The following is a 24,903-nucleotide window of genomic DNA, read 5'->3' on the forward strand; positions in this document are numbered from 1 at the left end:
GGCCATAATCAGGAAGTGGAAAGAAAATAATTTCACCACAAACTGGCCACGACCACGACCACAATATTTCAGACAGAGAAGTGACATAAATTATCAGAAGAGTTGTCCAAGAGCCAAAAACCACTTGTGGAGAGCTACTGGAATCTGCTGGTATAAGGAACATTCCAGGATTTTGGTACATTTCCTGTCCCACCACTTAAATTTCAAATGTACATATCCAAAATATCTAAATGACTATTTTTTGTGACAAACTGTAAAATATTGTGGAAAAATAAGCTCCTTAGATATTATTTAAAAGACTTTTACAATACAAACAAGACTTATATCATACATGCATTAAATCTGGGTGTTTGGAACCTTGAAAAGTTGTAGGTGAGTTACTACCCATTTCTGTGTGATCTTAGAGCACTTGTGTCTTTTAAATGTACTTAAAAGTCTGAACTGCTTTTCACAGTCCGAGCAGTGATACGGTTTCTCTCCAGTGTGAATGCGCTGGTGGAGTTGGAGATTACCCTGCTGTTTAAAACTTTTCCCACAGTCTGAGCACTAGTATGGTTTTACTCCAGTATGAGTGTGCTGGTGTTGTCTGAGATTACTAAGTTGATTAAAATTCTTCTCACAGTCTGAACAATGGAAAGGCTTCTCCCCAGTGTGAATGCGCTGGTGCTGACGGAGAGCATTCTGCTGAGTAAAACTCTTCCCGCACTCAGAGCAGGGATACGGCTTCTCTCCAGTGTGAACACGCTGATGTTGCTGGAGATAACTCTTTACAGTAAAGCTCTTCCCACAGTCTGAGCAGTGATACGGTTTCTCTCCTGTGTGATTTCTCTCGCTGGTGTTGTTGTAGAGTACTCTTCTGATTAAAACTCTTCCCACATTCCAAACAGTGAAAGGGTTTTTTTCCTGTGTGGACGAGCTGGTGTCGTTCATAATTGCCCTGAGAGTTAAAACTCTTCCCGCACTGTGAGCAGAAGTGAGTTTTCTCCCTGTCTGTACTTTGCTTCATGTGTTTGTGAGATGTAGCAAAAGCCTTTAATTTAAGAGTTCTGGAGGTTCTTCTGGATGACATGTTCGTAACCTTAATTAATGTTCAGCTTTGTGAAATTTCCTGACTGTGCATGTGTCTAAGGTACTAGATTTCACACAGGTGGAAAAAGTGACACTTGCAACAGGATGTCACTTATTTCTGAAAAGAAGAAAAGAAAATTAAGTGCATGATGACAATTTATCTTGTTTAACAAAATTACATAATGCACTCCTGAGAGGCAAGACTATATTCAATTGTCTCTCCTCATCTACCATCTACTCACATCTCTTACCTCACACACACACACACCTCTCTCTTACTGCTCTAATCCTAGGCTGGCAGGAGATCCCTCCCACCCACTACACAGCTTCTTCAGCCTGCTGCCATCAGGGAGGAGACTGAGGAGTCTCGGGGCGAGGACCAGCAGACTGCGAGACAGCCCCATCCATCAGGCTGTGAGGATGCTGAACTCTCTTCCTGCTCTAACCCCCCATCCCAATCCTGCCCTCAACACCAACCCCCACCAATACAGTACTGAAACTCTGCACTACAATACACACAGTACTGGTCTCTTTCAAATGGACTTGCACTACACACCCAATACCTGCACTACTGATATACTTGCACTTTAAGTACTTTAAGCACTCATTCACTTTACCAGCCTTAAGCTATATACCATATTTGCACTACCGTTATACGGGTTCTATTTATACTGTCATTCCATCTCAATCACCATCAATGTTGCACTATTGTCTTTCGTCTTATGTATGTTTATTGTGTCTTGTTGTTTTGTACATTTAGTGTCTCCCACTCTTTTAGATTATATATCTTATTTCTTTTTACTTATATTTATATATCTATTTCTTCCCCACACTACTGCACCTTGTTTTTGTCTCATGTATGTCTATTTGTGTCCCTGCTGTATTGTACACATATTGTCTTCTCATACATTGTTTGTGCTGCATTTCTCATTACAATTATAAAAATGTTCATAATCATTCCAAACCCACATTATCCCTAAAGCCAGAGCCAGTGCTCTGCACTGTCACCAGGTTTGATGAAGCTGCTCATCAATTAGTGAATCAAAAGATCAAGCTGTTTGAATTAGATCTCGCGGCTCCCGTTCTGCCTTTTACTCTGCTAACTTTCCACTGCTTTCTGCATTAACTATATAACACAGGACTGTACTTTTACTTTCAGTACTTCAGTGCTACATTTTACAGTATACTACTTGCAATACTTCAGTACAAAAATGTAGAATACTTTTTGATAGAGTACATCTACTCCAGTCTGAAAATACTGCAGTTATTTCTGTAGAGACATGCACATATATAAACATTTTATAAATACATCCCTCTACCTTGCCAAATTCAAGGAATATCATGGCCAAGCGGATAGGAACTACTGTTAAATTGTGTTTAAGCTGTTTAGCTCCATTCACCCACCTTTATTTTGGACTCACTTGCGGGCTCCTTTTAGCAGTTGGCAGTAGTTTTCTGATAACCCCAGGGACATTGGAAGTGGACAGGCTTGCCATAAACCAGCTCTCGACTATGTTTCTAAGCTGAGACCACGTCACAATAGAGCCATTGTCCTGACTGTTTTACAGCTTATCTTTTTTGTTATTTACTTTTAAGAAGCAAAATGTGATAACATCTAACTTATGTTGTTACATAAACAGCAATATCAAATAATTCATAATTTATGTTAAACTACCACTTTTACCTAGAGAGCAACGTATTTAGTTCAAGTGCCAATTTCTTTATTTTTTTTTTACTGGAACTCAGAAAGCATTGTGCTACAGCAGTACCTGTAGCAGTAATATTCCCTGTGGGTAATGCCACCCCACCTTCATCAATGTCCTGCTAGTGAAGAAACAGAAAAACCAGAATCTAAAGTTCACAATTTTGTGACTCTAGAATGAGATGTGTAACTGAATATGGCTCTCTAAGGTGCGGAATGGATGTAAGAAAATATCAGTATTGCATTGTATAGTGATGTTTTTGTTTGCAATACTTTATCAATTTCCAATAACACAATATTGACTTTTAATTGATTGGTGTCAAACAGTGGTTAATTTAGAGTAGTACTCGCTTGTTAGATTTCACTGTTCTGAATGTATTAAAAGTAAACTTGTATTTGACTCATATAAATTATTATATAAATTAGTGTTCTTATGCTTTAACAGTTCTTTCTTAAAATTTGATTTAAACAATCACAATGTATCGCCTAGCTAACAGCATTGTTACCTATTGCAATATCTTGAATTCTAACCCCCATATTGTGATAAATATCATATCAAGCTCTTGGCAATACACAGGCCTATGGTGTGATTGGATCTCCAGGCTCTATTTTCAGTGTCCAGAGAAATATTAGGATCCATAAAAACACACCAGAAAATGTTCACCTCTTCGATAAGAGGTAAAAAAAACAACACCAATGCATCGTAAATGATTATGATTTTCTTCCTTTATTACTAACTTTGGTCATTTTTTAATGATAATACCACCAACGTCACAAATATATCACTGAGCCTTTATTTGAATGCAATAATTAGAATAGACACAATTACAGAAAGAAAATTATAAAAAAAAATCACAAGAAAACATGCCATTAATAGCATGCAATAATATACCGTATAATTTCAGTTTTAAACACATCCACTATTATACCATTAGACATAAGTTAATGCTAACAGAAACAAGCTTTGGGTACACAATGCTAAAGAATAGGAAAAAAACAATTGATTAAATCATAAGTACTAATGATTTAGACCACCCATGGCCTTAGGGCTAATAAAAATGGTGAAAAAGGTGAGCCAGACTTTTCCATTGATTAAGTAAACTCACCACTTCTTTACAAAGGATGTCTCAGACTACCTTTTTAAGCTTCAGCAATATGTTCACTGAATATACAGTCAGTTTAATGTTTTAACAGTAAAAGTGCAGTTAATGTATATTAGATTACACATCAGATACTCCATGTAATAAACAGAAAGGAAACTCTACAGGTCCAGCCTGTCAAACACCTCATTCCCACCTGTCAAGCAGCCTTTTTACCAAAGATCAGGATGATGTTTTTAAAACTGATTTCTGTGGTTAATTTTACTTTTGAGAGATCAAATACAGTTAAAAACAAATTGTATAAAGTAGTTAATGACTTAATGAGTGAAGCTTTTTTAGTATAAGTACTACTTAAGTGCTAGCTAGTTAGTGCCACTTCAATCTAGCATGGGAACTTTATGAAAACAAATATGTGAAAATAAATAAGTTTTTTGATTGTCAATCAGCCAGAATAAAAAAAAAGCACATTGAACATCACTGCTGAAATTTTTAAACATAAATATCTTTCTTAAGTAAGACAAAAAAAAAAAAACTCACACACTGAGCTACACACAACAATGCATCTCAACTCCTTCAAAGGATGGGCTGGTTAATTGGTGGGAGAATAGGGATGGAGGGATGGCATAGGGTTGGTTTGGCCTAAGCAATTAGTTTGAATTACTTAATGGTATATGCAGACATGGGGAAACGTTTTTAATACCACACAAATTACCTTTTCACAAAAAAAAAAAAAAAAAAAAAAAAGCACCACCATAAATATGTTTACAAACTAGGCCTGTGAAATATTTGTTTTTGTTCTGATATATAATGCAATATTAAACAATGCAGGAATTTGTACCAGTTTTCTCCAGAAAAGATGCAATACGATATGATATTAATAAAGCTCTCTGTTTATCATAGATTTGAGTAGTTTAAATGACATTTGAAGTCAAATTAAAACATTGTAAAAAGTTTGTGCACATGCGAGTTGTAGCGTAAAGTGTGTGGTTTATTTGAGCTTACATTACATTGCACAAACTGAGATGTAACCAGTGATTGCATAGTTATTTTGAAAAAGTAATCTGATTACTGATTACCCCTTTAAAAAGTATCTTAGTTACTTTATGGATTACTTTATTTTAAAACTAACAAAGTTAGATTACAAGTTACTTTATTACACCTATTAGATAATTTGTTACTGAAAAAAGTAAGCGTTACTCACATCACTAGATTTGACTATTGCACATTGTGATGACGATGCTTAAACAAAAGTTTGCAGAAATACAAATGGAAATATTTTTACACTGAATAAAAAGTCCAATGCAAAATGTGCACTTCCCAATGACTGTAGAATCATCTTCTCTAGCTAAAAGCAAATAATGAATATACCCAACATAGTGTCCCCCAAAGCCATAAAAAGCATTGTTTGGACAGATAAGATCAGATAAACGAATAATTAACTTGCATATTAAAGATAGAAATTGCGAAATGCAATTTACATAAATAAAAAAATAAAATTTTGTTTCATGTCTGTGCCATTGTATAGACCGTTGGGAGTGGATTTAAGACATTTTGACAAAATAATAATCTTTTTTAAAATATGTAATATTTTTTAAAAAGATCTACAGATCTTAAGTCCAATGCAATAATCCTAAATTTACACTTTGCCCCCATATTGGTGCACTGAAGGCCCTAAAGGTACCATACCTGGTCTAAAGTGCGAGTTATGTTGCTAATTACACTGCGTATAAATCACATACATTGCTAAAGACGATTGATTACATGGTGAAAGTAAGAGCTTGAACTAAATATGTACATAAATGCTGTTACAAATACTATAAAAACATTTTTTTGTTTTAGAAATATTCTTCAGAATCTGTGCAGTGCAAGTTCAGTTTTTACCCTATATCTGGTATAGTTGTAGGTGTGTTACTGCCCGTTTTCATGGCTATTATTAGTGCACTTGTGTGTCTTAAACCTATTTGAATGGCTGAAGCTCCTCTCGCAGCCTAAGCAGTGATATGGTTTCTCTCCTGTGTGAATGCGCTGGTGTTGTTGGAGATGAGTCTGCCTGGTAAAACTCTTCCCACACTCTGCGCAGTAATGTGGCTTTTCTCCTGTATGGATGAGCTGGTGTTGTTTGAGAGTACTCTGTTGAGTAAAACTCTTCAAACACACCGAGCAGTGATACGGATTTCCTACTGTGTGAAGGTGCAGGTGTTTTTTGAGATTACTCTTCAGAGTAAAACTTTTCCAACAGTATGAGCAGTGATAGGGCTTCTCTCCTGTGTGAATCAGCCGGTGTTGTGTGAGAGTACTCTGCTGAGTAAAACTCTTCCCGCACTCTGGGCAGTGATACGGCTTCTCTCCGGTGTGAATGCGCTGGTGTTGTAGGAGATTGCACTGTTGAGTGAAGCTCTTTCCACACTCGGAGCAGAGATAGGGCTTCTCTCCTGCATGAATAAACTTGTGTATCTGAAGATGATTCAGTCTATTGAAGCTCTTTCCACACTCTGAGCAGTTATACGGTTTCACCACCGTATGAATGAGTCGGTGCTGTACTAGAGTACTCTGCTGAGTAAAACTCTTCCCACAGTCTGAGCAGTGAAAAGGCTTCTCTCCTGTGTGAGTGCGCAGGTGCGTTTGAAGGCCACTCTGCTTAGCAAAACTCTTCCCACACTCCGGGCACTGGTGCATTTTCTCCTCGTCCGTACTTGTATTCATTTTTATCTAAGTTGTAGCAGAAGATGTCTGTCGTGTACTTGTGTTTCTTCTGGATGCCACAGTCCCACCTTCTTTCAGCAGCTTGGAAACTTTGAAGTAGATTCAATCAGTCAATCAGTCGACAGTAGGAGAGGAAGAAGACTTGGATCAGGACGGCCCTGGTTTCTGGAAAATGCAAAGAAAAAATAAAACCTGTGTGAAATACAGCAACACACCATTTAACTACTTAATTCATCATTTAGTTATTTTTGCTCCTACATTTAAAACAAACTTACAACATAAATGTAGCCACTAAGAAGTTAAAAGCTAATACCACATAATGTTTGTATAACATGTATGGCGTGAAAGTCACACAATATCTAGTCAATGTTAATGTTCTGGTAAACATCTTTACATTCTAACATACGGTCTGTGCGTGTGGTACGGCAGCAGCACAGCCTCGGACAAAAAAAGTGCTCCACAGGGTTGTTAGAGCAGCAGAGAGAACGATAGGCTGCACCCTGCCAACTCTCGATCAGATCTACATAGACAGATGCCACAAGAAAGCTATGGACATTTTAAATGATTCTTCACACCCTGGGTTTCATCTCTTCCAGGACAACCCGCCTAAAAAACAGTTTGTATCCGAAAGCAATCATGCCTCTGAACACAAGACTGGTATAACCGAATTACATGAACCCTCAACTTCCCCCTTACTACATCACCCCCCCCCCCCTTTGTGACTGCACCTTATTTCTATATGTATTTGTTTCTTTACTTAGTTAAGTAGTTTTTGCCATAATCTGAATTAGATTATTACTCAAATTGAGATATTCACTGTATACCTGTACCTCTACCTCTTTACTACCTCTTAACTGATGCTCTCAAACACATTAAGAGGAGCAAGATATTAAAGTAAATAACTTTTTTTTCAGTTCAGCACAGCTGTTAACTGGAAGGCATTTGAGGTGACTGTCATAAAGCTGACTGAGAAAATATAAAACTTATTCTGGTTTGTTCTTTGGGATGTGCTGGAGAAGACTTTGTGCAGTGGTCAGACTCTACCATCATCAATGCTGCAAGATCTTGGTGTAAAATTAATGCAGCACTGGATTGAAATGAATTTTGTAACAGTGCAGAAGTTTATTGAAACAATGCCACAGTGAATGCGTGCAGCAATCTAAGCTAAAGGCAGTCCAAGCACATATTAAGAGTGTATTTTTTCTTTTTTCTTTGAAGCCAACTTTTTTTTTGGCCAGGCAGTGTATTTTCAGTTTAATATATATTATACAGCAGATGAACACCGTGATATTTGAGAAGTGAAATGAAGTTTATAGGATTTACAGAAAGTGTGCAACAATTCTTTAAACTAAATTAGGCAGGTGCATAAATTTGGGCAGCCCTGTGGTTTTACTGATTTGAATACATTTAGCACTAATTATTGAAACACAAAATTTGTTTGGTACTCTCATTGACCCTTGACCTACATACACAGATGAATCCAATTAAGAGAGGGTTAAGTTGCTTGAGGTATGCTATAGAACATAGGGACAAGCCAGCTTCATTTTGGAATAAGGTGCTGTGTACAGATGAAACTAAAATTGAGTTATTTGGAGGACGGTATGGATAGTGGAAAAGAACTGTGCTGTGGGTCTGTGTGATCAGTGCAGGTACTGGGAATCTTGTTAAAGTTGAGGGTCGCATGGATTCCAGACAATATCAGCAGATTCTTGAGAACAATATTCTAGAATCAGTGAGAAAGTGGAAGCTGTACTGGATACTTCAACAAGACAATGACCCTAAACACTGCTCAAAATCTCAAAATACTAAAGCATTTATGCAGAGCAAAAAGTGCAACATACAAAAGTAAACTAATCACTATCTAGTAACGAATCACTATCAGAAAGGCTGTGACTGTTTTAAATGACTTTTTTATTAGTTTATCATTTTTCTTTTATTTTCTTTTATTTATTTATTTATTTATTTTTGGTTTATTTATTATTACTTTTTTCATTTTAATGTTTTATATTTTCATTCTTGTTCTTAGTTCAATTATTCATTTAATCACATATCATTTTTAACATTTTACTTTACTTTTATTATTATTATCTATTTACTTATTTTATATTTTATTAATTTTGTACATCTTATGCGTCAAATTTGTTTTTTTATGGTATTTCAGAATTTTCTGTTTTACATATATATTTTTATTAAATGTTGATTTAGTACTATTTATTTATTTATTTATTTTACTATTTGATTTCTTATTAATTCTAAATTATTATTAAATGTGTTTAATCTCTTTGATGTTATAAAGGCTCGGCAACATTGTAAATAAGGGACACCCTCAATGTTTTTTCCCCGAGTGAAAATAAATGTTGATTGATTGATTGATTGATTGATTGATTGATTGATTGATTTATTGACATTCTGGAATGATCATCTCAGATCATCTCAGTCCCCAGACCTAAATATTATTGTAAATCTGTGGTGTGATTTAAAACAAGCTGTTCATGATCAGAAACCTGAATCAAACCTGATTGAACTGGAGATGATTTGTAAAGAAGAATGATCCAAAATACCTTTAACCAGTAATCCGACTCTCATTGGAAGCTGTAGGAACCTTTCAGAGGCTGTTATTTCTGCAAAAGGAGGATCTTCTAAATATTGCTGTAATTTTTCTGTAGGGGTGCGCAACGTTTTGCACATGCCTGATTTAGTTTAAATAATTGTTGAACATTTTCTGTAAATCCTATAAAGTCATTTCACTTCTCAAACATCAATATGTTTACCTGCTATATGATATATTTAACTGAAATTGCTGATCCAAACAACCAATAATTATAAAGGAAAATCATGAAAATGATCAAGGGTGTATTTCTGTGTAGTCTCATGAACATGAAAAAATAATAGTAAAGAAAAAGGTCAAAGGCACAGTTTTCTGATAATGACGTGAAGCAAAAACACTCAGACTGATTACCCAACACAATTTAATCTACCTGTTAATCACAATAAACCCAAACACAAACCAGGTTAACCGCTAACCTAGTTAACTACAGCGGAGCTCCTGCACATAAACAACACATCACTACTGTTAGCACGAGCGAAAAACAAACAGCAGAACATACAGGATATATCTCAGAATCCGCTTTACAACATTAACTATATAAATACTAAATAAAACAGAAACACAGCGTCTATCAGAGCTCAGGAGCTGAAGATCTAATCCAGCGGGGCGGAGCTGCTTCTGTCTGGGCTTAAATCCAAAAGCTTTATAAATCCTTTTTCTCAGTCTAATAAGAGTAAATAAAATAATAAGAGTGGATGTAAAGCAGCCGTTTAGAGGAAAAGAACGGCTCCATACCTTCACCCGTTCCTACTGTTCCTCCTGCAGAAAGTCTGATCCTCCAGAGTAACGTTACTGTATCTCAGATCAAAACACGACCTCCTTCTTCTCCACTGAGTTATTGAAGCACAGATACAAAGACAGCGCCCCCACCTGGCCTGCATCACCACACTCACACCACGTGATCCTGGAACGCTCCTCCGCACAGCAGGGCCATTATAACATGTTGTTTGCCTCCCTCTAGTGTATTATTGCTTAAATTACTTAGTAAGATTTTGCACAGACCTCCAAACACTGCCCAGTTCCCATTGCGAACATGCCTGTATTATTTTCCTAATTACTTCTCCTACTTGACTGTAGCTAAAGGAACTGATTCAAGAAAAAAACAAACTTTAGCAAAAACAAATCTAAAATGTTTTTTTGTGAACGAATCCTGAAAATCATAAATAAGATAAATAAGATAATCTTATTTTTTTTAGTTTACAGCTATACACATGTGCCTTGATTACATGTTTGCTAAGTGCGGACCACGCCTGATTGAAGTAGAGAAAGCAGGAAGAAAAGGGGAGGGAACTCGGGGAGTTTTGGGCTGGAGTTCTGAACTGCGTGCCGAAGAAGCGTGCAGTTATACCCCCCCTTTCTATTTAATAAGAAGTGGAAGAGTAGAAAATAGGGGTTGTTGGGGAGGAGGTGGGTTGCGAACTTTCGTCAGGAGAGGTAGTTAGTTAGGGGAGGTATTTATAGGACGGTTGATTGATACGGGGTTAAGTTAGAACGTGGAGTTCGGGCGTGGTCCTTCTCCCAAACTTTTATTACATAACATCATGTATGGTGTATTCTTTTTAATTGTGGCACAAATTTAACATTTCTTCTTTTTTACAGATCCTTTATATTATTTCAGCACACAGAAAACGGAAAAGGAGCTTTAGGAGGACATTTGTATTATACTCCTTTTCATTTGTAAGATCATGTTGTACATGTAAGGCTTCATTTGCACATTTTATACATTGTAGCGTACAGTTTTTCTGACAGTGTACAGCTCTGAGACCACTTCATAATAATCAGTTTCTCTGATTGGACTATTTATAGGTATATGTTTGAGTAAAGTGAACATTGTGGTACCATATTTGTACATTTATTATTTGTGAAGTGAGTGTAAAATATTTTAATTGCTAGTTTTAGAGGACAAAACAAAACAGATTAAATGTCCTTAGGTATGATTTGGCTGCTGCTGTTCAAAACCATTACACTCAGTATCACATGTGTTTTAATCAATTAATCAATCAACCTTTATTTTCACTTGGAATTACATTTATGTATAAATATATATATTTGAAAAATAAATTTACTTTTTTTTACTGCATGAACATTTTGGAGCACTTTTAAATTTTACATTTAGCAAAAATGTAATTCGTGCTTCAACACCTACTAAAGTATTTAATACTTTTTTCATTTATTTATTATTTAAATATGGGTCGAATCAAAACATCGCTCCCCAGTCCCAGCTCCTCCTGTGAGTTTGATAAGTGTAGGGCAGTTCAGCTGTTCAGGCTGGCTGAGCTGATGGAACAGCTCAGAGTTTGATAAGTGTAGACCAGATTTTAGTTTGGTCAGTTTAGGCTGGAGTACAATCATGACCAGCTGACCAGCCGGTCCAAACATAATCGCAATTTGGTTTGTAGTAGGGTGACCAGACGTCCTCTTTTTCCAGGACATGTCCTACTTTTGAGACCTAAAAAATGTCCGGGGGGAATTTCAAAATCGTCCGGGATTTTGTTTGACTGCCCACAGTACAGTGCATTGTAATTAGAATTGCCACTCCATTCCATTCCACTCCATCCCAGTTTTCTCTGTATCGCAAATTAGTCACGCCCTTCTCCTCAAACCTATCTACTGTGTGTGTGTGTGTGTGTGTGTGTGTGTGTGTGTGTGTGTGAGGTGAAGAGAGAGAGAGTAATGCACAGTGACTTGAATAAGTAACTTTAATCTGATTACTGAATTAGAAATAGTAACGTGTTAGATTACTCATTACTGAAAAAAAGGGTCAGATTACTTAGTAACGCGTTACTGACATCACTGGCAGTAAGTGTGTATTTTAGGCTACTTCATTTTATTTGAGATATTTGGGTTAAAGGTGTGTTGAATAGTTGCATAGTTTGAGTTTTGTAGCCTCTATGCTGTGGATCAACAATTTTTAAAAAGCACTAAAACAAGTGAAATAACAGATTTTAAAACTGATAAATGATCAGTTAACTTAAAACGTAAGTGTAAAAAAATAAAAGTAATATTAGCAAAAGGTATGCCCACACTGAATAAGAGTAAAACAGTGTCAAATGCTTTTAAGACAGAGTTGCGTTGCATGTATTCATAAAGCAGTCCTGTTTGTAGCCTGATATTAATACATGTTATAGCTGTTTAAAGGAGGAAAAACCTTTAACCTGAAAAATTAGAATTGAGGACTAGAATATGGACTCAGTGGTTAATTTGTACCCTTGGTGCGGTTTAATTGAACAGGTGTGAGAACAGTAATCACATTTGGGTGCGGATCAAAACAACCGAACCGAACCGTTATTAAAAAAGGATTCAGACCATTTGATCAGTATTGAGTAGAAGGACCCTTTTGAGCTAGTACAGCCAAGAGTCTTCTTGGGAATGATGCAACAATTTTCACGTCTGTATTTGGGGATCCTCTCTAGTTCTGTTAGGTTGGAGGTGAAAGTTGAGGGACAGCCGTTTTTATAGGTCTCTCCACAGATGCTCAATAGGGTTTTAGGTCAGGGCTCTGGCTGGCCCAGTAAAGAATGGTCACAGAGTTCTTCGGAAGACACTCCTTTGTTACAGTATTTTAGCTGTGTGTTTCGGGTGTCTTGTTGGAAGGTGAACCTTCAGCCCAATCTGAGGTCCAGAGCACTCTGGAGGAGGTTTTCTTACAGGATATCTCTGTATTTGGCCGCATTTATCTTTCCTTCCATTGCAACCAGTTGTCCTGTCCCGGGAGCTGAAAAACGACCCCAAAGCATGATGCTGCCACCACCATGTTTCACTGTTGGGATTGTATTGGGCAGGTGATGAGCATAGCATACCGCATAGAATTAAACCCAAAAAGTTAAATCTTCGTCTTATCATACCAGAGAGTCATATTTCTCATAGTCTGGGTGTTTTTTTGGCAAACTCTATGCAGGCTTTTATATATCTTGCACTGAGGAAAGGCTTCTGCTGGGCCACTCTACCATAAAGCCTCGACTGGTGGAGGGCTGCAGTGATAGTAGACTTTGTGAAACTTTCTCCCATCTCAATTTCTTAATCAAGTTAAATCTGTTTAATTAAACACAGCTGGACTCTAATGAAGGAGTAGAACCTCAATAAGGATTAGAAGAAAAGGACAGCATGTGAGTTAAACAGCAAAGGGTCTGAATACTTATGATTATATTGATGATATTTCAGGATTTTTTTTTTATAAATGTGCAAAAAATCTACAGTTCTGTTTTTTTTCTGTCAAGATGGGGTGCTGAGTGAACATTAATGAGAAATAAAATGAACTTTTTTGATTTTAGCAAATGGCTGCAATTAAATAAAGAGTAAAAACATTAAAGGGATCTGAATACTTTCCATACCCACTGTACATTTAATGCAATTCACGTTGAGTTTTTTTTCCTTCTTTCTAAAAAAAGACAAAGCTGCTAATCCTGCCTGAACAGGATAAACAGTATAAAATGGTCTCCAGAAGAAGCTCCAGTAGAAGGATTCAACAATCATCACTTGACACACTTCACATTAATGCATCATTCAGACAATTGCAGAGAAATACAGAAAGGGACTCACAAATGCCAAGAGTTTGGAAGGAATATCAGTCAAAGTGATCTGAAAATTTACCAATGCATTCACACCAAAAAAAAGTTCTACCACTGCTCACACTGTGGAAAGATTTTTTCTCAACAGGGTACGCTCCATCGACACCATCTTATTCACACAGGAGAGAAACTGCATCACTGTTCTGATTGCGAAAAGAGTTTTGGCCGGGAAACTACCATATTTTACTCCCCTTTCCCGCCGTCCTCCCGTATTAGTATTTTCCCGTAAATTTAAAAGTAAAAAAACTTTATTATTGAGGCGACTGACCGCTGTGTGTTTCTTAACCAATCGTGGTGCCGGTTCAAGAAGAAAGTCCCGCCTTTCAGGAAAAACAGCCAATCAGCTTGCTGGTTTTGAGGAGCGCGGAGGAGGGTCAGTGTGGGGAAGTGTGGGGGTCAGTTAATACCTTAGCTCCCTATCGACCATAGATCAATCATTATGAATATCCAGCAGTGTGTTAGACACATCATACCACCACTTACTTTATTAAGTGCCTTCAAACAGAGACAGTTCTAGAATATGAAGGAACAGGGTGTAGAAACACTGATCTAACGTGACTTCTGTTCATTTGTAGTTCACAGTAACACCAAAAAAGTGAAGATTTAATGTAAATATCTAGAAAAGGTTTTATTAATGCTGTATTATATGGAATATCCACAGAATTACAGTGTCAGCAAAGGTAGACCTATTACATTCTGATAATCAAATTGTAGTTTGTAAGTGGTCACAGGTGGTTATTTTAGATTTCTTGTAAACCTGTCTTAAAATGTAAGGGATACTGAACCTCGGTTGGGCTAGTTGGATGGCTCGAAGCAGGCAGCGGAAAATTTCCCTTATTTTTAAATCCAAAACTTGACAGGTATTGTGATCAGAGCTTTTATTATAGATTCAAGAGATTCAAAGAGTTTATTGTCATATGTACAGTACAGAAACGGGTTTCAGTGTACAATGAAATTCTTTCTTTGCTCTTCGCCAAGAATGCCAAATAGAAGATAGAAAAAGTACAAAAAAAAATACAATAAGGTTATAAATATTAAACTAATTGTCAAAGACATAAAAAAAAATAAAAGTTACTTAAGCAAAGAAATGTATAAAAAAGTGCAAGTGCGAAATAATGCAGTTATGGACATTAACTATATATATTAAAAAAAGATTGACAGTAAAGTGACGGCTGCAATGTAAACATGTTGAAGTAAAGTGCAGGGTTATTCCTGAGTTGTGTTCAAGAGTCTGATCGCAGGGTTATACCTGAGGTGTGTTTAGAGTCTGAAGGCAGGGTCATTCCTTAGGTGTGTTCAAGAGTCTGATGGCCGTGGGGAAGAAACTGTTCTTTAACCTGGTGGTCTTGCATTTTACACTTCTGTACCTCCGGCCTGAGGGCAGAAGTGTGAACAGTCCATGCTGGGGATGGGTGGAGTCTTTGAGGATGGATGCAGCTCTCCTGTGGACTCTGTGGTGGTAGATGCTCTGCAGGGAGGGCAGTGGAGTCCTGATGATCTTCTCGGCAGTCTTCACCACTCTCTGCAGACGTTTGCGCTCTGCCACAGTCGTGCTGCCGTACCACACGGTGATGCAGCTGGTCAGGAGGCTCTCGATCACACAGCTGTAGAAGTTGTTGAGGATCTTGGGAGACATCCCAAACTTCCTCAGTCTCCTCAGAAAGTACAGCCGCTGTTGAGCCTTTTTGACCAGCTGCGTTGTGTTTATTGTCCATGTGAGGTCCTGACTGATGTGGACGCCCAGGTATTTGAATCTGCTCACTCCCTCCACTTCAAGTTCCCGGATGAACAGTGGCTGATGAGGTCTCCTCCCCTTTCTCATGTCCACTATCAGCTCCTTTGTCTTGACCGTGTTGAGAGCGAGATTGTTGTCTTCGCACCATAACACCAGCCTGGTCACCTCACTCCTGTAGGCCGCTTCATCTCCGCCAGTGATGCGTCCTATCACCACGGTATCATCAGCGAACTTCAGGATGATATTGTCCTTGTGTGAGGCGACACAGTCGTGGGTAAACAGTGTGTAAAGGATGGGGCTGAGGACACATCCCTGTGGGGTGCCGGTGTAGGTGGTGATGCTGGCTGAAGTCCTGTTGCCAATCCTTACAGACTGGGGCCTGCCAGTGAGGAAATCCAGGAGCCAGTCGCAGAGGGAGGGGTGCAAGCTGAGTGTGGACAGCTTGTGGGTGAGTTTGTGGGGGATGACCGTGTTGAAGGCAGAGCTGTAGTCCACAAAGAGCATCCTGATGTAGGAGTCTTTGTTTTCCAGGTGTGAGAGGGAGTAGTGGAGGGCAGCAGAGATGGCGTCTGAGGTGGATCTGTTATGACGGTAGGCATACTGCAGTGAGTCCAGGGTGTCCGGTATGCTGTGCTGGATGTGGGCCAGCACCACTCTCTCGAAGCACTTCATAATGATCGGAGTGAGTGCTACTGGCCTGTAGTCATTCAAGCAGGTGGGGGGGCTCTTCTTGGGGAGGGGGACGATGGTTGTGGTCTTGTAGCAGGTGGGAACAATGCTCTGGCTGAGGGAATGATTGAAAATGGAGGCCAGAACACCAGCCAGTTCGTTCGCACATGCTTTGAGGGCCCGCCCAGGAATGTTGTCTGGTCCTGCTGCCTTGCGGGGGTTGAGTACTCAACAACATCAGTGCATTCACACAGGAGAGAAACCTTATTATTGCTCAGACTGTGGGAGGACATTCAAATAATAAACACAAATGCACAAAGAGCAGTATGGAAAAGGGGCAAGTATGAGCTTTTATAGCATAGATTTAAAAATACAGGTAACTGTTGAGAGGAAACAATTACCCAGGGGCCAGTTGTCTTAAAAATGTAATCTGAATCAAAAATATCCAGATTTAGTAATCCCATTTTTTGCTATCCAGGATCAGGTGATCTGTCTTACTTTTAAGCCGGTTTTCCAAAGCATCATTGGATTGGATCACCCTGATCCAGATACACAGTTTTCAGGATTACCTAATTCGGATTACCAGCTATGTAAAGAACAGGTAGAAGAACCAACACGGGGTCACTTTAAGTGTTTATTTTGAGACAAAACACAAAACATAAACATCCACTTCATAACACTTGCATGTATTGTCCTGCACAACATTGTTTCCAGACGCAATGTCCCTCTCTGTGATGTGTATTACATTACATTACATTACTTTACATTACATTTGGCAGACGCTTTTGTCCAAAGCGACTTACAACAGTGCAGTACAAAAATAATAGAAGTTAAAGGTAAAAACATCTTTATATAGGGTCTAAAGTAGGTCAAAGGAAAATAATGGGATAGAGGAGTGAAGAAGGGGAAGAAGGAAATTAGGGTAAATGTGTTGCTTACCTTTAGTTTGACTTTTATTTGACTGCAGACAGAACAAACTTAAGATATTAAACTTTCTAATATACATTCATTTTTAAATTTCAGAATTGCAAAACAATCCAAAAAAGTTGTGACACAGGACATTTAGGGGTAATAAGTAAATAAAACAACTATTAACTAATAATTAAACAGGTCAACAGTCAGGTCTCATGATTTGGGCTCTACATGACTTCTCACTGGATTTGAAATAAAGCAAATGAAATGCAATCAAAGTAAAGACTTTCAGATTTAATTTAAGGGGTTGAAGAAAATGAGCCTCTGCATTTCAGGGGCTCAAAAGTTGGACAAATTAACTTTACCATAAATAAAATGTTTATTTTTAATACTTTGTGGAAAATCCTTTGCAGGCAATGACTGCCTCAAGTCTGCAAGCCACTGACATCACCAAACACTGGGTTTCCTCCTTTACTTGCCAGGCCTTTACTGCAGCTGTCTTCAGTTGCTGCTGGTTTGTGGGTTTTTGTGCGTGTGTGTATTTTAATAGTTGAATTTGGCTGGATTCTGTCAGAAACCTGTAAAGAACTTTTTACACATTTTCTTACCTATAATACTGAACTACAACTACAATTCTTCAAAATAAAAAAAAATAAAAAAAATCTAATTAAATTTAAAGGGTACAATATTTATTTTAAATGGTGCTGTTTGTTTACAGATTTTTAAAAAATATAAGAACTGAAATTTGTAAATCGTAATCATAATTGAGAATTGTTGCTTATATATTTAAAGAGGGCGTTCTAAAACAAAGTAATATTTTGGCGAAATAAACCTTAAAAAGTGTAAGTAGTTAGCTGAATTGGTGATATTTGGGTGACATAAGCCTTTAAATCTGTAAGTAGTTAGCTAAAGTGGTGATATTATATTAAGGAGTAGTAAGTCATTAATTTCGCTAGGTGGCAGTGTCGTGAAAACATAGGGTCCTAGAACTGCGGTCCTGAAACTGCAGGGTTCTAAAACTGCAGTCTCAGCAGAGCAGGGTAAACAGGGGCAGTGGATGAGATGGGAAAGTGTAGAGAAGAATTAATCGGTGAGAGTCATGGGCAATGGACACAGGTCGTATAAAGTTTCTGTTGGGAGCTACATATAATGTTCTTCCTACGCCACAAAACCTTGGACAGTGGGTAGATGAAGATTCAGTCTAACATGTAAATGATTGTGTACTCATATTGTGCTGAAGTAGTGTGCTGAGGTTGGCTGTTTGTTGATATGATTAAAGGAAGTGAGCTCAGGTTTAGCAGGGTTTTATTTTTTCTTGGAGTTCCTTGTCACAGTTATGGTTAATTTTCTCTGTAGGTCTGAATACATTGCAGTTGAGGCAATGGGCCATGAACAGTGTTGTGCTTTACTTCTAGATCCTGGTTGAGCCAGTTGTTGTGTTTTTTTTTTTGTTGGATGAATAACAATAATAATAATATATCTTGACTGAGCTCTATGCGTAACTTCAGTTCTTAGGTGCAGGAATTATCATCTTCCTGTGTTATGTTACTTGGTATTGATCCTTTTTGTTCAGAGGTAGTAGTAGAACGTTCCTACTATTTGCCAACATTAGCATTAGCAAGAAAGTGCTAAAACTGGTGCAGAAAGACTACAGACTATCCAAAGCCTTAAAAAAAAACACTAGCATTTTTTAATTAATTTCAGGGTCTGTGTTCCTTTTAACAAGTGTAAGTAAATGCCAGTAAAGGTGTCAGGAATTAGCCAGTCTGTTACAGTGTGGTGGGGGAGGTGGACTACTGCAGAGGGATTTTATTATTTATTTATTATCTACTAGTATTGATACAGCTACTTATTTATGGGAATGATGTGTTATTGATGTGATGTGTTACTGAAAACTTGGTTGAAACGTTGATGTTTTCAGTTAAGTTACATCATCACAGACAAGGTTATTATGTTTAAAATTCTCTTCGTGCACAGCTAATATGTATAAACTCCTACTACAACACAGTGTGTGTGTGTGTGTGTGTGGATATATACAGCCACCCGGCAATCGCATCTGCTCAACATGCTAAATAATGATGATTAATTTGTGCGGGAAATGGCAAGAGCCTCGTTGTTTTTGGACTTTAGATGCTGCAAAATCCTGCTAGCTTCTGCTGGACAGGACATTTTTTTAGGATTTAGAAGAAAGGAGAATGGAAAGCTAGATGTTCAAGCTCAGGGATTTGGGGTATCATCAGACTGGCCAGATCTTAATGATTTATGTAGGAGAACTGATACATGTAAATGTTTCTGAAAGGGTAGTGAAGGATCCACTAACTGTGGCTGAAGCCTCTGTCTACAGTAATGAAATATTCTATAAGTCTATAAGGAAGAGCATCACGAAAAAAAAATATTGTTAGAGGCTCAAGAAATAAAGCAGCTAAAATATTGGTCTAGTCTGAGCTTCAAGGAAAGCTAGCCAATCTGTAATTCACTGATCATTCAGTATCTCATACTATTTTAGGAATCCTGTAATTAGTGAGGAGATTCTTATATTCTGCATGGAAGCACGTTTACAGATTCTCCCAACTAAATATAACCTTTCACTTTGGTATCCATCTAGCCACTCACCCTTCTGTATGCTTCACAGTTGAATGCAGCAGCTGGAGTCAGTGGCACATATACTGTATGGCTGTAGTTCTCTTAAAGCAGGGGTGTCCAAACTTTTTTTTGTTGGGGGCCAGAAGGAGAAATATATTTGAAGTCATGGGCCACAGACTCTGTAATATAACAAATAATGAAATATACCACTTTAAATAATACATGTTCCTGATTATTTCATTTACACACCATTTTATTTGACTAACTGTCTTTATCTTTGACAGTGTTGTTTAAACTAAGATTTTTCTAATTGATGTTTAATTTAATGATGTCTCTTAATATAAAACTCCTTAATTACGGCAGGTTTTAGACTCTTTGGCCTGTTTTTTTCTGCGCTAGAAATGCACACCCTCTCCGCTTTAAGATTCTTTTGCCCGTTTTTCTGAACTAGAAATGCGCACTCTCTCCGCTTTTAGACTCTTTGGCCCGTTTCTGACACCTAGCATTCAAACTTTGAATCTCACATACCTGCTTAACAGCGGGCCGCTCCAAAAAGAAACGGGCCGCAAATGGCCCGTGGGCCGTAGTTTGGACACCCCTGTCTTAAAGGCTTGTATATTGCCCGACATGACAGACTTTTGGACCTGATAGCTGCTCAGCTTCCACATTTAAGAAATGAACTGTTTTTTAAACATTCCGAAGTTAAATCTGAGTGGTTTTGTCACAGTTTAGCCCATGTCTGTCTCCCTCATTTGGTCTCTTGTGCTCCTGCCCCTCTGTTTACCTGTCATGTGTTCCCTGCCATGTGCTTGTGTTGTGTTTTTTGTACCTGTTTCCGCCCTAGCCCCGCCCTAGTCCCGCCCTAACTATTAGTGTTCTCACCTGTGTCTTGTTTGTAACCCTGCCCCCTCGTTATCCAAGCCCAGGTGTTCCTCACTCTCCTCATGTATTTAAGCCCCTCTGTTTGAGCGTTCAGTGTTGAGTCTTTTGTATCCTTGTCCTCTGTATGTAAGTGTTCCAAGTTGGTTCAGGTTGTAATCTTTGTGTTCTCAGGTTATTTTATGTTTAGAGTTATATTTAGAGTTTCATGTTTCCTCAGTTTTTCTAGTCTTTGTCTTAGTTAGATTTATATCCTTATCTTGTCTTTTTTTTGAGTTATTGCGTTACCCGTGTTTTGTTTTCTGTTTTTTTTTTAAATCTAGTTTGTTTAAATAAATAATATTGTGCACTTACGTCCATCCCTCCATCCTCATTTGTGACATAAGACTCAACCTAAATATGGACGTAGCACAGTGGCATGCTACTCGGAAGGCGGACCTTGAATTTCTCCGGCTCCTCGCCGAGCAAATCCGAGGAGATATTCCGCTCCCAGCGCCTTTCCTCGGGTTGGAACCCTCCGAGCCTGCCCAAGCTGCACCCGCCGCTGCCCGAGCTCTACAGCCAGCTCCAGCTCAAGCACCAGCAGCTTCCGCTGCTCCAGCCTCAGCTCCAGCTCAAGCACCAGCAGCTTCCGCTGCTCCAGCCTCAGCTCCAGCTCAAGCACCAGCAGCTTCCGCTGCTCCAGCCTCAGCTCCAGCTCAAGCACCAGCAGCTTCCGCTGCTCCAGCCTCAGCTCCAGCTCAAGCACCAGCAGCTTCCGCTGCTCCAGCCTCAGCTCCAGCTCAAGCACCAGCAGCTTCCGCTGCTCCAGCCTCAGCTCCAGCTCAAGCACCAGCAGCTTCCGCTGCTCCAGCCTCAGCTCCAGCTCAAGAACCAGCAGCTTCCGCTGCTCCAGCCTCAGCTCCAGCTCAAGCACCAGCAGCTTCCGCTGCTCCAGCCTCAGCTCCAGCTCAAGCACCAGCAGCTTCCGCTGCTCCAGCCTCAGCTCCAGCTCAAGAACCAGCAGCTTCCGCTGCTCCAGCCTCAGCTCCAGCTCAAGCACCAGCAGCTTCCGCTGCTCCAGCCTCAGCTCCAGCTCAAGCACCAGCAGCTTCCGCTGCTCCAGCCTCAGCTCCAGCTCAAGCACCAGCAGCTTCTGCTGCTCCAGCCTCAGCTCCAGCTCAAGCACCAGCAGCTTCTGCTGCTCCAGCCTCAGCTCCAGCTCAAGCACCAGCAGCTTCTGCTGCTCCAGCCTCAGCTCCAGCTCAAGAACCAGCAGCTTCCGCTGCTCCAGCCTCAGCTCCAGCTCAAGCCCCAGCAGCTTCCGCTGCTCCAGCCTCAGCTCCAGCTCAAGCACCAGCAGCTTCCGCTGCTCCAGCCTCAGCTCCAGCTCAAGAACCAGCAGCTTCCGCTGCTCCAGCCTCAGCTCCAGCTCAAGCACCAGCAGCTTCCGCTGCTCCAGCCTCAGCTCCAGCTCAAGCACCAGCAGCTTCCGCTGCTCCAGCCTCAGCTCCAGCACCTGCTGCCCCAGCCTCAGCTCCAGCACCTGCTGCCCCAGCTCCAGCTCCAGCACCTGCTGCCCCAGCTCCAGCTCCAGCACCTGCTGCCCCAGCTCCAGCTCCAGCACCTGCTGCCCCAGCTCCAGCTCCAGCACCTGCTGCCCCAGCTCCAGCTCCAGCACCTGCTGCCCCAGCTCCAGCTCCAGCACCTGCTGCCCCAGCTCCAGCTCCAGCACCTGCTGCCCCAGCTCCAGTTCCAGCACCTGCTGCCCCAGCTCCAGTTCCAGCACCTGCTGCCCCAGCTCCAGCTCCAGCACCTGCTGCCCCAGCTCCAGCTCCAGCACCTGCTGCCCCAGCTCCAGCTCCAGCACCTGCTGCCCCAGCTCCAGCTCCAGCACCTGCTGCCCCAGCTCCAGCTCCAGCACCTGCTGCCCCAGCTCCAGCTCCAGCACCTGCTGCCCCAGCTCCAGCTCCAGCACCTGCTGCCCCAGCTCCAGCTCCAGCACCTGCTGCCCCAGCTCCAGCTCCAGCACCTGCTGCCCCAGCTCCAGCTCCAGCACCTGCTGCCCCAGCTCCAGCTCCAGCACCTGCTGCCCCAGCTCCAGCTCCAGCACCTGCTGCCCCAGCTCCAGCTCCAGCACCTGCTGCCCCAGCTCCAGCTCCAGCACCTGCTGCCCCAGCTCCAGCTCCAGCACCTGCTGCCCCAGCTCCAGCTCCAGCACCTGCTGCCTCAGCTCCAGCTCCAGCACCTGCTGCCTCAGCTCCAGCTCCAGCACCTGCTGCCTCAGCTCCAGCTCCAGCACCTGCTGCCTCAGCTCCAGCTCCAGCACCTGCTGCCTCAGCTCCAGCTCCAGCACCTGCTGCCTCAGCTCCAGCTCCAGCACCTGCTGCCTCAGCTCCAGCTCCAGCACCTGCTGCCTCAGCTCCAGCTCCAGCACCTGCTGCCTCAGCTCCAGCTCCAGCAGCTCCCGCTGCTTCAGCTCCAGCGCCAGCAGCTCCCGCTGCTCCAGCCTCAGCTCCAGCGCCAGCAGCTCCCGCTGCTCCAGCCTCAGCTCCAGCGCCAGCAGCTCCCGCTGCTCCAGCCTCAGCTCCAGCGCCAGCAGTGCCCGCGGCTCCGGCCGCCTCTGACCCTGTGCCCGCGGCTCCGGCCGCCTCTGACCCTGTGCCCGCGGCTCCGGCCGCCTCTGACCCTGTGCCCGCGGCTCCGGCCGCCTCTGACCCTGTGCCCGCGGCTCCGGCCGCCTCTGACCCTGTGCCCGCGGCTCCGGCCGCCTCTGACCCTGTGCCCGCGGCTCCGGCCGCCTCTGACCCTGTGCCCGCGGCTCCGGCCGCCTCTGACCCTGTGCCCGCGGCTCCGGCCGCCTCTGACCCTGTGCCCGCGGCTCCGGCCGCCTCTGACCCTGTGCCCACTCCCAGAACTTTGTATGCCCCCAGGCCTACTCCCAGGTCACGGGCTCCTAGGCCCGCCCCAAGGCCCCCGGACCTCTGCCCAAGAACTGTGCCCAGGCTGGCCCCTCTAGCTACCCCACAGACTTTAGCCAGTCCTGGGCATCCCCAAGTTTTGTTTGTTCCCATGTCTCTCCCTGTCCTGGTCCCAGTGTCTGTGTTTGTTCCCATTCCTGTCCCCGGTGGTTTTTCTGTTCCCATCCCGGTCACCGTATTTGTGTCAGTCCCAGTAAGTGTATTTGTCCCGGTTCCATCGCCCTGTCTTGTCCAGACCCAGTTTGTCCAGTCTAAGCCCCTTGCCCAGTCTAGGTCCCAATCTCCGTCCCCTGTCCAGTCTCCGTCCCCTGTCCAGTCTTTCGTCCAGTCTCCATCCCCTGTCCAGTCTTTCGTCCAGTCTCCGTCCCCTGTCCAGTCTTTCGTCCAGTCTCCGTCCCCTGTCCAGTCTTTGTTCATGTCCCCTGCGCTTTCTGCATCCCTGCCCAATGTACAGCCCTCTGTCCAGTCTCAGTTCTTGTCCCCTGTCCAGTCTCTGTTTTTTCCGCCTCCCCAGTCTCCATTCCAGTCCCAGTATGTTTCTCCTGTCTAGTCTCCTGTCTCAGTTCCTGCCCCTGTGTTCTTTCTCTGGTCTTGTCTAGCCTTGTCTTGTTTTTCTGTTCCCTCTCTCTCGGCGCCTCTGGTAGTGGCGCCGTTGAGGGGGGGTAATGTCACAGTTTAGCCCATGTCTGTCTCCCTCATTTGGTCTCTTGTGCTCCTGCCCCTCTGTTTACCTGTCATGTGTTCCCTGCCATGTGCTTGTGTTGTGTTTTTTGTACCTGTTTCCGCCCTAGCCCCGCCCTAGTCCCGCCCTAACTATTAGTGTTCTCACCTGTGTCTTGTTTGTAACCCTGCCCCCTCGTTATCCAAGCCCAGGTGTTCCTCACTCTCCTCATGTATTTAAGCCCCTCTGTTTGAGCGTTCAGTGTTGAGTCTTTTGTATCCTTGTCCTCTGTATGTAAGTGTTCCAAGTTTGTTCAGGTTGTAATCTTTGTGTTCTCAGGTTATTTTATGTTTAGAGTTATATTTAGAGTTTCATGTTTCCTCAGTTTTTCTAGTCTTTGTCTTAGTTAGATTTATATCCTTATCTTGTCTTTTTTTTGAGTTATTGCGTTACCCGTGTTTTGTTTTCTGTTTTTTTTTAAATCTAGTTTGTTTAAATAAATAATATTGTGCACTTACGTCCATCCCTCCATCCTCATTTGTGACAGGTTTGATGTACCGTTTGAAGTTTTTTCACCCAGAGTCAAAGGACGGCTGTGCTGTATGAAATATCATGTGCCTTTTATCTGTATTTGGAAGAGTCATATATCTCAAAAAATGACGAAGTACCAACCTCTGGTTAGTGTTATTGAAAATTTAGGATTTAAATGCCAACTGATAGTCCTGGTGTTTGGGAGTCTTGGTCACGTGCATAGA

At 41.5% G+C, this 24,903-nt stretch overlaps 1 long non-coding RNA gene across 1 annotated transcript; it reads right to left on the bottom strand.

The window, feature by feature from the left end:
* Positions 1–4,222: 4,222 nt before the first annotated feature.
* Positions 4,223–10,208, bottom strand: LOC103045924 (uncharacterized). The gene is made up of 2 exons (XR_007427932.1): positions 9,917–10,208; positions 4,223–6,738 (listed from the first exon to the last, which is right to left on the bottom strand). It is a non-coding gene; the product is annotated as an uncharacterized LOC103045924 (long non-coding RNA).
* Between the last annotated feature and the right edge of the window lie 14,695 nt (positions 10,209–24,903).

The sequence above is a fragment of the Astyanax mexicanus genome, chromosome 21 (assembly GCF_023375975.1).
Source record: "Astyanax mexicanus isolate ESR-SI-001 chromosome 21, AstMex3_surface, whole genome shotgun sequence".
In the NCBI taxonomy this organism is placed as follows: Eukaryota; Metazoa; Chordata; class Actinopteri; order Characiformes; family Acestrorhamphidae; genus Astyanax; species Astyanax mexicanus.